Raw genomic sequence first — 15,338 nt, forward strand, 5'->3', positions numbered from 1 at the left:
GAGACAGACTCACCAGGGAAGGGAATTCCCCAGCCTCCTGGGAAGTGGGGCCTCTCCTCCTTATAGATCTCGACTCTCCTTTGGCCTCTCCTGGTTGCCCTCTGGTTTCCTCTGACTTCTGTAGCTGCAAAGGTGAAGGCCACGTGCGTGTGTGTGTGTGTGTGCGCGCGCGCGCACGCCTGGCTCAGCATGGGCCGTCTGGTCTCTGCCACTCCCTCAGGGCCATCACGGCATCTGGACTCCAGATTCGACCTCAGGGGTCCAGTTCTCAGCCCTGCCCCCAGCAGCTGTGTGAGCTGGGTCAAGATGCTCAACCTCTCTATGTCTCTATTCTCATCTGTGATATGGGGTGGGAGCACCAGCATTTTGGTCTTTTCATAAGCACAGGCAGAATCTGGCAGAGGCTGGCTGAGAATGCAAGCCCCGCCTTTGCTGTTCTTTGTGGGGTTTTTTGTTTTTTGTTTTTTATCTCTCGTTGTTTTTTAATGGAAGGATAATTGCTTTACAGAATTTTGTTTTCTGCTTGTCCTTCAGCCCCCACACCTTCCAGGTCTTCAGAGCTAGATGAGGAAGGGGCCGTTTAGGCACTAGGATGCCCTGATGAGGTGGTGTGAGGTCAGGGGTGCTAACGGAGGGTGACCTCCCTTCCTACCACTGCCATTTCTGCTGAGCTGGGCAGCCCCAGAGCCCCTCCACAGACCAGCAGTGCTGACAGTCGTCCGCCCTGCCAAGAACAGAGCCTGGAGCCACGTGTACAGGAAATCTCTGTCCGGCCCCCATCCCACCCCCACACGGAGGGTCCTTGAAGCCCACACCGTGGCTTCTCTATGCATGGGCCTCATACCTGTGCCCGTGTGCTCTGGTCAATGCTGTCACAACCTTAAAATTCTTAACCATGGAATAGTTCATCTTACACTTCCCTTTCATGAGTGAAGTCTGATGGACCAAGGGGTGCACTGTGAGCAGAGCAGATGCACACACAGCATGGGTCCCGGGGTGACCAGGCTGCACATGGGGACAAGGTGGAGACAAGGGCCTCCCCGGTGAGTGAGGGTGGTGACCGCCCTAGGAAGCCACGCTTGCTTAGACCCAGAACTGAGCTTCGACACAGAGTGGAGGCAGTGGGGTTCTTAAGTTCGACCACACCCTCCCCTCTGTGAATGACCTCTGCCCTGGCCTGATCCTTCCAGAATGGGCTCAGGAGGCTGAAGTCCGCCCAGTCACCAGAAGACACCAAGGGGAGAGTGGGCCACGGGGCGGTGGGGGAGGGTGCAAACTCCAGGACTCGGGGAAATGGCTCTCAGTTCCCTCCATGTGCCAGGCTTGTGAAGCGTCTCTACATGAACCGTGTCAGTAATAACCATGCACTATTATTTTCCCGTTTCTCTCATGCTTTCTTCAAGAACACGTTTCCCCTACAGGAAGGGAAGCCACGTAAACTCCCCATCTTCTGTGGCTTGTGGACGGGGCCACGGAAGGGAGAGTTAGGGGTGGTGCAGGCAGAGGGGCTTCAACTGAAAAACGGTGGGGCCCCAGAAACTTGCAGAGGCTTCTCACCTGCACCTCCCACCAGAGCTGGGCCTGGAATCCCCTGGAAGCCTGAACAGGTCAAAGCTTCTCCTTCCCCTCCCCTCCCCTCAAAAAGCTGGCTCCTGGGCCAGCCCACAACACCCCCAAATCCCCCATCACCCACAGCCCCGCACAGGCCCTCCCTCACAGAAGTGGGATGACCTGGATGGTGGCACAGATGATGTGTGACCCCAGAGCTGCGGGTCTCAGCTGACCTTGAACAAGGGGGCTGGTGCTTTGCACAGCCTCCCAGCCCAGGGAGGTGCTAGCAGCCACAAGCCATGATCTGAAGCAGAGCTGGGGGATGGGGAGTGGGGATGTGAGCTGTATGAGGTCCCATCCTGTCCCTACGACAGTGGCCAGGCCTCACCTGACACCGTGACTGCCCTGCACGGGCACACAGGACACCAGCAGTCACGGGACGGACAGCCAGCTGCCTCTGCCGCACGCTCCACCCTGACCACAGTGGCCCCACGGCTGTACCAGCCCCGCCTACGCACAGCTCTGCTTGGCTGTTGGGGCTCGGGGACCCTGGGTGAGTCGGTGAGGGCAGAGCTCCAGAGGCCAAGCCTGTCTTCAGCCACCAGACCTGCCCTGGTCGCCAGACTCATGAGCGCAACTGGTGTCTGAGGCCTTTGGGAGAATGACACCACAGACGCTGACCTCAGAGCTCAGACTCCTGAAAACTTACTAAACAAGTTGTTTTTAGTCTTTTTTTAAAGTAGGAGGTTGACAGGAAGCAGGGAGGGGAATGACTTCCTCAGTGGTGCTGGGTTTAAGAATCCACCTGCCAATGCAGGAGACACGGGTTCAATCCCTGATCTGGGAAGACCCCACGCGCCATGGAGCAACTTAAGTCCATGCACAACTACTGCAGCCCAAGTGCCTAGAGCCCGTGCTTCCCAACCAGAGCAGCCACCAAAGGGAAAAGTTCAGCACAGAAACGAGAGAGCAGCCCCCACGCCCCACAACCAGAGAAAAGCCCACACAGCACCGAAGACCCAGCACAGCCAAAAATAAATAAATAATCTTTTTTTAAGTAGGAGGTTGCAGCATTCCCTGCTGGTCCAGAGGCTAAGACTCTGAGCTCCCAACACAGGGGCCAGGTTCAATCCCTTGTCAGGGCACTAGATCCCACATGCCGCAACTGAAGACCCTGCATGCCACAACTAAGACCCAGTGCAGCCGATTAAATGAACATTTAAAAGTAGGAGGTTCATCTGTCACCAAGAGAAAACTGTAACATTTTAGCGAAAGAAAAAAAAAAGATCTTATTTTGTAAGTTCTCGTGGTTGATTGCAAAAATTTTCTCATAATATGCAGCTGTTAAAAAAAAAAGAAATTTAGAAAATACAGAAATTAAAGTGAAAGTGAAGCTGCTCAGTTGTGTCTGACTCTTAGCAACCCCATGGACTGCAGCCTACCAGGCTCCTCCCATGGGATTTTCCAGGCAAGAGTACTGGAGTGGGTTGCCATTGCCTTCTCCAGAACTAAAACCCACCCATAAATGTGTGGGGAACACCAATTACTGCAGCATCTGGCCACCACACACGGGAACACACGTGCATCTTTTTCTTCTACAAAAGCTTTCAGCCTCCACCCCGCTTCCCACCAGCCTCTGCTCTGCTCACCAAGAAGACTGTGCTTTGGCCTCATGGCTGGGGGGTTTCTCTTGAACTCAGGGAGGCGGGGGAGCAGGGTTGTGTGGTTGGGGGCACCGTCTGGCCCGCAGTGAGGATAGAAGCACAAGTGCTCCGCCTCTGGGTCCAGTAACTCCAGGGGCCTCAGGGGAGCCGCCCGGGAAAAAGCCTCTCAAACACGTTCCCTGCAGTCTCCACAGTTACAGCACGCCCCATGTCTCGGGGTTCAGCTGTGAGTTAACAAATCCTCTCTTGTTGGACAGAAAGGTGTTTCCACAGAGAATCTGCCCAGATCTTGGCCTCAGTTGGTCCTCTTGTTGAACGTGAAAAGTGTTTCCACAGAGGATCTCTCTGCATCTCAGCCTCTGTTGGTACAGATTGAACAGGCAATATGTTCAGAGCTCAGGGAAGTTAGTCCTCAAGCTCCCTGGGTTTAGGGCTACAGCGCCTCCTCTCCTCCACCCCTTCCATGGTCATGGAGCCTTCTCTTCCAGAGGAAGGTGTCTGGCAACATCAGCCACAAAGACACTAAAAAGGAGAAAGGCCATGGCAGGTGGGGCTGGGTGTTCTTGGGGGAGCAGAGGGGCCTTGGACTGCATGCTGGACCCCTGCCCCACCGGCTTCTCCTCCTTCTCACTGGGCATGCAGCTTTCACCTCCTGGGTGCCTGCCAGCAAGGGGGTCCCAAGACACCAACTGGGGTTGGCGAAGGGCGAGCTGGATGCCAGGGAACCCGAGACCCTGCAGCAGGGCAGTGCACTGTGGACGAGGGCCGGCCTCACTGACCGGTTAGGCCCTCTACATTCAGGACACCCTCTCTGGACCCCAGGTGGAGGTGCTGCTGCCCCCAGTGCCCACCTGGGTCTCAGGATGTGGAAGAGAGACCGGGTTGTCCTTTCCACCTCCTGCCCAGAGAATGACAAAGGCCAGGTCCCTAAAGTCAGAGCAGAGTGGGCAGAGTGAGTCTTGGGTCTCACAGGGTCCCTGTGAAGAGGGGTTCACTGCTGCCTGGATCCCTCTTGGCTGGTTCTCCTGTGTTGTCTTCACATCAGATCACAAGGACGAGGCAGTCCAGGTGCCCACAACATCACTTGCCCAGGTGCCGACAACCCTCCTTATTTATTATGGGCAGGGAGACAGGGTGGCTGGTGTGATGCTCCCCTGGACCAGAGAAGAGACCCCCCAGGCTGTGTCTCTTCTACTCCTGAGACCCAGGTGGGCGCTGGGGGCAGAGCACCTCCACCTGGGGTCTGGAGAGGGTGTCCTGAATGGACAGGGCCTAACTGTCCAGTGTGGCTTCAGGCGGTATGGGCAAGAGGGGCACAAACTCCTTTTTAAGTATTTCAGACAACCACTGAGTTCCTTTTGGTTTTTGGTTTCAGATCTTTTTATATGGTCCATTTTCAGAGTCTTTGTTGAATTTGTTACAATATTGCTTCCATTTTATGTTTTGATTTTTTGACTGCAAGGCATGTGGGATTGTTACCAAGTCCAAGCTCTCTCTGCATGCTTCACAACAGGCCAATAAATCAGAGGTGAGGTGCTGAGGCAAGGAATATGACTTTACTTGGAAAGCCGGCAGACTGAGAAGATAGCAGACTAACATCTCAAAGAAACCATCTTGTCAGGGTCTAGATGTCAGTATCTTCTATAGAACACAGAGCTGGGAGGTGATGAAGTAAAGTAAAAAGGCCATTCATCTGGCAAATATCTCCTGGAATGGCCACTCTCAGAGGGAGATGTGTTACTTTCTCCCTTCCTGTAGCCATCCACAGGTGGACAGGTCCTGGACAAAGGCAGAGGGGCGGGGTTTCCTGAGGCAGGCCATTATGTATGGACAGCATCCCTGTAGCAAACAAACCAACAGGAAGCAAAGGTTAGAGTAAAACATTCAACATGCAGTCAGATTTTGTTCTTCCCTGTAATAATTCACCACTCTCAGTGTCCAGTCCACAATCTTATGGGAAAAGGGGCGATGACTGTTCTAATTGCTGCATCAGTTACATCTTTTGGGAAGTGTCCACCATTGGTGCCAGTGTTCCAAATGTTGAGATTTGTCTTCTTTTGTTGCTCTTTGGAAAGTGTCTACTTCATATGTGTAGACATAAAAATATTTATAATCTAGGTGTTGAGAGTTAAGTTTTTTCATCAAGAATCTTTTAGGATTTCAAAAATGCAGGCAGCATCTAAAGGTAAGGAATCTAGCACTTTTTATGTATGGGAAGATGCGAGAGTCATCTCATTGAAATTATTCCTTTTGATACACACCTCATCATCTGGGGTCAGTATCCTGTCTTTTCCTTCCTGAGTTTCCTCAGGGCTCTCTGTGGGGAGTGGCTGCAGTCTGATGGCTGCTAGAGAGTAGGAGGGGGAACCTGGGTCCCCACTGTGATCATCTCAGCAGAGAGAGCAAGCACGTCCTGTGACTCCAGACAAGCTTCCAACATTCAGGGTTCAGCATTCAGCCTGCAGGATCCACAGCCATCAGCTCAGCCACCATGCTCTGCACTTAGTTGCTCTATAGCCCTGAAACCTACACTGCAGGAGGCCCTCTAAATGTGGCATCCTGTCCAGAAAACTCTTGGTCACACCCTCCAAGCCTGACCCAGGCCCAGCTTTGCTGAGAGGGTGTCACTGGGGACCCAGGTTCCCCCTCCTGCTCTCCCACATTTCCTTTGGTTCTGTGTGATATTAACTGTTTTTACAGATGTCATAATAATGTTGAACACACTACCTTCATGCTGGCAGTCTCGGTATTTTGTTGTCCCACTGAGATTCTGTGAAAACACACCAGATGCTGGGCTGGAAGAGGAGGGGCAGGTCTGGTCTCTACTGAGTATGGACGTCTACTGGAAGGAGAGCATATTTGCAACCTCACCTGCTGCTCATTGGCTTTTTGCTGGTCCATGTGCCCTGCAATCAATTGCCCAGATAAACCTGCTCCCTTCTCCCCATGCTGGTGCTGGTGAATGGAATAATTACCAGGTAGCTAACCTGAGGAGTCTCCAGGAGCCCCAGGGATGGGGAACTGCTCAGGGGTAAAGAGGAAATAGGCACAGGCTTGTATAAAATGATACTGTAAAGCATTGATTCCTAAACACAAGTCAAGTGAAGCTCACATGTATTCTTCCCTTTATCTTAGCTGGTCTCCCTCTTTTTCTTAGCTGGTCTCCCTCTGCACATGATTCTGGCCCACGCAGTTGGGGTGAGACACAGTTCCCAGACCCCCCTACCTGGGGTCACACATTCCCTTGGTCAGGGCACCATGGCTGTGGTCGGCAGGCCCCTAATGTGTAAACAAGCCAGGCCCATATGGCCAAAGCTGTAGTTTGTCCTGTAGGCATGCACGGATGTGAGAGCTGGACCATAAAGAAGGCTGAGCACTGAAGAACTGATGCTTTTGAACTGTGGTGTTGGCAAAGACTCTTGAGAATCCCTTGGACTGCAAGGAGACCAAACCAATCAATCCAAAAGGAAATCAACTGTGAATATTCACTGGACGGACTGACGCTGAAGCTGAAGCTCCAATATTTTGACCACCTGATGGGAAAAGCTGACTCATTGGAAAAGACGCTGGGATGCTGGGAAAGATTGAAGGCAGGAGGAGAAGGGGACGATAGAGGATGAGATGGTTGGATTGCATCACCGACTCAATGGCCGTGAGTTTGAGCAAACACCAGGAGATAGTGGAGGACAGGGAAGCTTGGCGTGCTGCAGTCCATGTGGTCACAAACAGTTGGACATGACTTAGAGACTGAACGACAATAACCAGGTAGCCTATCTGTGTCTCGATGATTCCTGGGGAGGTGAACCTGTCAGAGGGAAAGACTGAGAGCCCTGCCTCAGCACTGACCCCCGGGAGGGCCATGGAACCCCACGGTTACCCAGAGAAGCCCACCTCAGCTCCAGACCCCAGACCTCTGAGCACTGACATTCAGACACAGGCACGGAGTTTTCCAGGACAGAGGCCAGGCCGGGTCTCTAGGCAGGTCTCCACGTCCTGCCGCACAGAGAACCCGGCCAGGTGTGAATGTCCTCACTGTAGAAGAACACGGTCTCATCTAAACATAATCAGTGTAGACAGGACTTGCAGAGGTCTGAATCCACCATGTAGACAGAACTTGGCCAGGTTCAAAGTCTCCTAGGACTGCGCTCCCAGGAGGCACAGGTCACACCCCCGAGTCTCTCATCGTTGGACAGGGGCTCACCCGCGTGTGAGAACTGGGACGGACCTTTCTTGAAGAAGAAATCATCACTGGCTCCACACTTCACCCACATCAGGAAACGGAACAAAAGCTTTGTCACTAAATACTTCGGCTGGCAAAACAAAACTGTGAGCAGGTTCTGCGGCCATGTGGTGGTCAGGGCCCAGGGAGAGCCAGGAACCTGGTGGAGCGCAGCCCAGCATCCTGTGAGGACAGACTGGAAGTGGCCCGGCTGCCGCGTCCTGGGCTCCCAGCAGAAAGCGCTGCCTGGGTCACCCAGGCAGGACAGTCCTGCAGGGTATGCAGGGAGAGTGGGTCCATCCATCCTGCTGGTCAGTTAGGGATGGAGTGCGCTCAGGTACTGCTTCCCCGCAGGGGTGGGCCTGACACCTCCTAGGCTCCTGGTCAAGTGACTTCGTGCCTGGGTTGATGACCACAGAGCACCAAACAGAGAATGTGGGCAGATGTGGGGCATAGATGCTATCAGAGCAGAGCGCCTACGGGGAGCTCCCACCTGTGCCCGCCTGCCCACCTCGGGCCCCAAGCCCCCAGCCCATGACCCATTACCATACACACACACTCCCACGCCGCACACATAAGCGCTGTGCACCCACACCATGCACACACACAGCACGTGTCACCAGCAGGCGCACACACACACACAGCACACACACACGCACACTCACGCACACACTACCAGGCCACACACATATGCACTGTGCACCTACACCATGCACACACACAGCACGTGTCACCAGCAGGCACACACACACACATAGCACACACACACACACAGCACACACGCATAGCACACTCACACATAGCACACACACAGCACACACACACACACACTGCACACACAAGCGCTGTGCACCTACACCGTGCACACAAACAGCATGTGTCCGCCAACAGGCGCACACACATGCACAGCACACACACACAGAATAAAATGAATACCCTAAAGTGCTCGTTCCTAAACACAAGTGAAGCTCACATGCATTCTTCCTTTCTTCTGAGCTTTGATGGTTTCCAAAATAAAAAAGTTTATAAAGTAGTTAATGGTGAATGACTTTTAGATCATGGGACTTTCTGAATTCATTCCACAAATACTACAAGATGTGAGAGATGAATGAAGATAATCTGTGTGTCCCTCGACAGAAGAATGGACAAACAGAACGTGGTCTATCCACACAATGAATGTTGTCCAGCTTGAAAGGAAGGCAGTTCTGACACAGGCTACAGTGTGGATGGACTCTGAAGACATTATGCTCAGTGACATAAGGCAGAAACTGAAGAACAAATGATATTTGAGTCCACTCATACAAGGCACCTAGAACAATCAGCTCCATAGACACAGAAAGCAGGATGGTGGGTGCCAGGGGCTGAGGGAGGGGAAAGGGGACTGAGTGTCTTATGGGGACTGTCTGGGTTTTACAAGATAGAAGTAGCAACTGAATGCACACAAGCATGCACTGCAGCAGCATTTACAACAGCTGAGACATGGAAGTAACCATAATGTACATGGACAGATGAATGAATAAAGAAATCATATATGTATAGAATGGAATATGATTCCAGCCATGAAAAAATAATGCCATTTGCAGGGATAATCTAGAACTAGAACAATCATAGTAAGTGAAGTACTTCAGAAGGAGAAACTGATCCCAATGAGCTATTTTATAAAAGTGAAATACACGCACAGTCAGGAAACAAACATGGTTACAGAAGGAGACTGGTGGGTAGAAGTTATAAATTAGGAGGTTGGGATTCATTTATCCTCACAAAAACATATAGAATATAGAATTGGCACAGACCTACTTTAGAAAGGGTGGTGTACTACACACTCTATTATAATGTGTATGTGAAAAAAACAAAGATGAATCAGAATGTGTATAGGGATAACTGATGAAGAATCTCTCCACCAACAGAAACAACACTGTAAGTCAACTATCCTCCAAAAAAAGTAAACACTAACTTTAAAAAAGAAAAACAAGGATTAATGAGCCACAGGCTTCGGCATGTGCCAGAAGAAACCATGGACTAGGAGTCACCCTAAGGCTCTGGTTACTGTAGTAACAGGACTAGGGCATGAAGAAATCCTGTCTCCTTGTGGCCATCTCCCACTACAGAAACTTGAAAGCTATTGTTTATGCTGCAGTGAAATAAGAAGAAAGTTTTTTCTCTTTGGCCTTTTGATTCCTTCTCTACTTTAGCTGTTCCTAATCTACAGTCTGCATTGATAACTGTTTCCTTCTTTTCAGAAGATTAACCTATTGACTGTTTTGAAACAATGCAAAAAGGAACAAGAACATAGGAACCTTATACCTTTGTGGAAATGTTTTTTGGAGGAACTAGAAAGATGGCTTTAATCCATAAGATGGACGAGGAGAGAACACAGTAGACTTGTGCCTCAAGAATAGTGTCTCCCCTGATAGGGAATCAAGGGGATCACACAGCTGGGGCTCACAGTCAGAGGTTGGAGATAAAGAGCAAACATATAAGGACCCTATATTCTTTCTTTTTGCATTGCTTCAAAATAGTCAATAGGCTAGCATCAGAGAGCCCAGTAACTTGGGTCCAGCAGGCAGTCGCAGGAGTTGGGGCCGTTGTCTTTTGTAGATTGCACTGAGGCTTTCTTTCCATAATGCAAAAGAGAAAACAAATTAAAAGGGGAGGTTTGCAGAGAGAGTACCATAAAGTTAAGCATCAGGATGTGACTAGCATAAAATTAAAAGATAATAGATGTGAAATACAGAGAAGACAATGGCACCCCACTCCAGTACTCTTGCCTGGAAAATCCCATGGATGGAGGAGCCTTGTAGGCTGCAGTCCATGGGGTCGCTAGGAGTCTTACACGACTGAATGACTTCACTTTCACTTTTCACTTTCATGCATTGGAGAAGGAAATGGCAACCCACTCCAGTGTTCTTGTCTGGAGAATCCCAGGGACGGCGGAGCCTGGTGGGCTGCAGTCTATGGGGTCCCACAGAGTCAGACACGACAAGTGACAGCAGCAGCAGCAGATGTGAAATATGGCTCATGCAGAGTTAGAGGGCAATAGGTGTAGGATATCCCTGGAGAAGAGCATGGAAACCCACTCCAGTATTCTTGCCTGGAGAACTTCATGGAAGAGGCTGGTGAGCTACAGTCCATGGGATCACAAAGAGTCAGACACGACTGAGTGACTAACACACACACACACACACACACACACAAACACACACAGGTGCAGGATTAGCTTACATAACAGGTTAGTCTTCTGAAAAGAAGCAGACTTAATTATCAATGCTGGCTGTAGATCAGGAACAGTTAAAGTAGAGAAGGACTCAAAAGACAAAAGAGAAAAAACTATTTCTTATTTCACTGCCACACTTAAAAACACTTCATAGTCACAAGGACTGCTGGGCTGTATATGATACTGGCACTTTAAAAGTTTCCATGGGTAGCTAACTGAAAACAAAAACTAGGTAGACCGTGAAGATGAAAATTTCCAGTCAATTCCACACACACTAGTTAAAATCAAAGCCCATAAAAAACATGCTGCACACCAGGAATTGTTAGAGACGTGCAAATAAAACCACAGTGCAGGAACACTGCAGCTGTTTGAAAGGCCATCCTCAGTCTACAAAGGAAAACGGTGGAGAAGACATGGAGGAAAGAGAACATTCACGGTGCTGACGAGATGTAACTGCTGAGAATCACTGTGGAGAGGAGTATGGAACTGCCTTTGTTAATTTTTAGTAAGACAAACATATTGATTCAAGCCCAGGTCACAGGGGGACTTAAAACATGTCCTGCTCAGCATTCCCTCATCGTCAGCACCAACAAGGGCAGAAGGTGCCTGAACAGCGGCCTCGCCTGAAGCAGCAGACAGCCTCGGTGAGGGACGCATCAGTCAAGTCTTCCTCGTCGGGCAGTTAACAAGGCTCCCCCATCACAGCAAAGGGCTCCTTAACTCCAAATTCATTTTGCACAGAGAAGAGGAAAGAATCAGACATAAACTATAAACTAAATCAAGAATCTTTATTTTTAAATATAAAAAGTGAAGGATAAAAGCAGTAAAAATTACACTTCAAGTGAATAAATTACAAACCAAGTCAACTATATATTCTGACTTATACATAAAACAGAGGAGGATGCTGCTGCTGCTGCTGCTGCTGTTGGGAAGTCATTTCAGTCGTGTCCGACTCAGTGCGACCCCATAGACAGCAGCCCACCAGGCTCCCCGTCCCTGGGATTCTCCAGGCAAGAACACTGGAGTGGGGTGCCATTGCCTTCTCTGGAGGAGGATGGAAGCCACACAAACTACCATGAGTGAGCGGCCCTTGACTGGTGGGTACCACCTGGGTTCTCCAGTCGACCCCGCCACCAAACTCGGCTGCAGACGCCAGCTGGGAACCAGAGCTGCTCTGCCCATCACACCGGGAGGAGCCTTCTTTGTCGCCGGCGCGCGGAGAGAACCCAAGTCTGTGCCTTCAGGTGCCTCTTCTGCCAGGCTCCATGCAGAAGGCTCAACCTGAGCAGTGTTCTTCATGTTCTTCTCCTGCAGGTTAATGGTGGTAAAATGAGGCGAAGAAAGTGCCTAGAAGTTGGGCACCTCCCCTTTCTGCAGCTGTTTTATTTTCTTCTCCTTCTGTAAGTGACTTTTTTGTAATAAAACAGAAAGGGCGCATTTCCATAGTTCTCACTGGGATTTTGGGCTTCAAAGGTACCTGTCTTGGGGTGATTGTTGGGCTCTTATGACTCCTGTCTGCTCTTCATCCTCGTCCTCTTGGGTGGGTTTGGATTCTTTTCTTCCAAACTGTCCTGGGGACAGTGAGTGGAATTTCTTTCTTATCCGGAACACCCACAACACCCAACAAGATATGGTAAGGGCAAGGCTTTGCATAAATTTAAAGTGTTTATCCTGCAATACCCTCTTTGCTTCTTGCTGTTTGATTCTTTTCTCCATTCAAAATCAAAGCCAATAGGCAAGGTGGGTGGCTTCTCTGGCAGTTTCTTAGGAAAAATGTGCCCACTGTAAAGAATTCCAGAATCCAGTTTCCATGCTTTAAATTTGTAGAGCCCTGCTTCTACAGGATTACATTTCTTGGGTTTTCCACTTGTTTCCAACACCTCCAACACCTCTTGCTGCATCTTAATTCTCTTCTCTGACTCTTGCTTCTCACTACTTTTTAGGATCTGCTGTATATGGGAAGAAAACCCTGGAAAAGAATAGATATGCATTTATGCGTGGCTGAATTAAGTTCCTGTACACCTTATACAAACACAACACTGGACATCAGCTCTGTTCCAATGTAAGATCAAAATGAAATTGCACAGAAAGCAAAAAGGGGAGAGGGGGTGTGTGAAAAATGCTGCCTCCTTGTGGCCGTTTTCCATAGCGACAACGTCGACAGCTGTGCTGATGGGCACTTAATATTCAGAAGGCCCATGGGGTTGTGACTAAACAACACCCGCTTTCAAGGAATGTTCTAGGAGCGTTTATCAAAACGTTTATCAAGACGTTTATCAAAATGTTTAAGAGTCAATTGCAAGAAGTTTCACTCATACCTTTTTAAAAAATCACAGGAAATGATGTCAATCTTGCTAAATATTAGAGAAATCCAAATCAAAACTACAATGAGGTATCACCTCACACTGGTCAGAATGGCCTTTGTCAAACACTCAAAGAGCCAAGGCTGGAGCGGGCGTGGAGAAATGAGAACCCTCCTCCATCGATGCTGGAATGTAAACCGGAAACAGCCACTGTGGAAACTGCGTGCGTGCTAAGTCACTTCAGCCGTGTCTGACTCTTTCCGGTCCTGTGGACTGTAACCCATGGGATTCCCCAGGCAGGAATACTGGAGTGGGTTGCCACGCCCCCCTCCAGGGGATCTTCCCCAACCAGAGATTGAATCCATGTCTCTTACGTTTCCTGTGTTGGCAGGTGGGCTTTTTACCTCTAGCGCCGCCTGGGAAACCCATGGAGACAGTGTGAAGGTTCCTTAAACAACGAAAATGGGAACAAAATTACAATATTCCTGTCAACTTAAAAAATATTCACAACCTAAAAGTTGAGTTATGTTTTATTCATTGGGAACTTTTAGAATTTCAAGCCCAGGAGACACCATCTCGGGTAACCCTGAGGGAACTGCTCCCAGGAGGTGAAGGGAGGAGCCAGGTTACACAGAACTCTGTAACGAAGGGCAGGTGGTCTGAACATCAAGACTATTGCTAAAGAAAGCCAGATATCCTGAGTGAAGGGATTTAGTGCTCTTCTGGGTGCGGGAAGATGCCGGAGTCCGCGCTCCCTGAAATCACTCCTTTCAGGTGCGCCTCACCTGTCTGGGGCCAGCGTCCTGTTTTCACGTCCTGAGCTTCCTTTCCTCAGGGCTCGCCTTAGAGCGTCTGCAGTCTGACGGCTGCTAGAGAGCAGAGATGCCTCTCCTTCCTGAGGGCCCCGAGGGCTCCCTGGCTCACTGGAGGGCTGCAATTGCTGGTGACTCTGACATCCTTGTTTGCTGACACAGCAGGAAACAGTCCACTTCTCACTCCCTAACACCCTACACACAAATAAACTCTAAATAGTTTACAGATCTCAATGTGAGGACACTCTAAACCCTTGAGGAAAACATAGGCAGAAAATGCTTTGTTGTAAATCACAACAGCAAGTTCTATTGGGATCCACATCTTAAGAGTAACAATAAATAAAAATAGGCCAAAGGGATGTAATTAACCTTAGCAGAATTTTCACAGCTAAGGAAACCCTAAATAAAAGAAAAAGACAACACTCAGAATAGGAAAAATATTTCAAACAAAGATCCCCACAAAGAATTCATCTCCAAAACATACAGACAGCTCAAGCAGATCAATATCAAAAAACAAAAATACCCAATAAGAAATGGGCCAAAGATCTCAATGGACATTTCATGAAGATGGCATACAGATGGCCATTAAGCACTTGAAAAGGTGCTCAGGACACAGCAGCAATCTGAGAGCAGAACACAGATGAACAGATAAAGAAGATGGGGCACCTAGACATAATACAGTATTATTCAGCCATTAAAAGGGATCAAATAATGACGTTTCCAGCTACAGGGAGGAAAGTAGAGGTGATCATTCTAAGTAAAGTAGGGGAGAAAGAGCAACACAAGAATCATATGGCATCACTTCTAGGGGGAATCTAAAAATGGAGACACATGAACTTCTTTACCAAAGAGAAATGGCCTCACAGACATGGTTCCCAAGAAGAAGCTTACAGTTCCCAAGGAGGAAAAGCAGAGGACAGGGAGAAATGAGCTGGTTCAGATTAACATACACACACTACTCTTTATAAAAACCATCCACAAGGACCCACTGCATAGCACAAGGAACCCTCCTCAACACTCCATAATGACTTACGTGGGATGAGACCCTGAATAAGAACATGATGTGTCCAGCTATGCATGACTCAGCACCTGGAAGGACACCCCCTCACTCATCACTGTGCTCAGTCGCTCAGTCGTGTCTGACTTTTTGCGACCCGATAGACTGTAGCCTGCTAGTCTCCGCTGTCCATGGAATTTTCCAGGAAAGAATACTGGAGTGGGTTGCCATTTCCTTCTCCAGGGCATCTTCCCAACTCAGGGATCAAGTCTGAATCTCTCGCATTGAAGGAGGAAACAGACAGAACAGGCTTCATCTCGAAAGCAGGACTCCATCTTGGGCTGGGCTGTGGACTTTGAGCTATATGCCCAGTATCTATGGAAACGACATTCCAACTGGAAAACAAGACACCCCCCACCCCCACTACCACCACCACCATGGAAGAGCCCCAGGGCTTGTACCTAGACTCTCCCATTGCCTAAAAGAATACCCTAATTATCTATGTAACTGAATAGAATCACAAATTCTATTATGATTATTGGGGTATGACCACAGGCCTATTGATAATCGTCCACTGT

The 15,338-nt window shown here is 49.3% G+C and overlaps 1 pseudogene; it reads left to right on the forward strand.

Annotated features, from left to right (window-relative positions):
- LOC133061033 (histone-lysine N-methyltransferase PRDM9-like) overlaps window positions 1-15,338 on the forward strand; it is a 43,806-nt pseudogene that overhangs the window by 14,361 nt on the left and 14,107 nt on the right.

The sequence above is a fragment of the Dama dama genome, chromosome 8 (assembly GCF_033118175.1).
Source record: "Dama dama isolate Ldn47 chromosome 8, ASM3311817v1, whole genome shotgun sequence".
Lineage (NCBI taxonomy): Eukaryota > Metazoa > Chordata > Mammalia > Artiodactyla > Cervidae > Dama > Dama dama.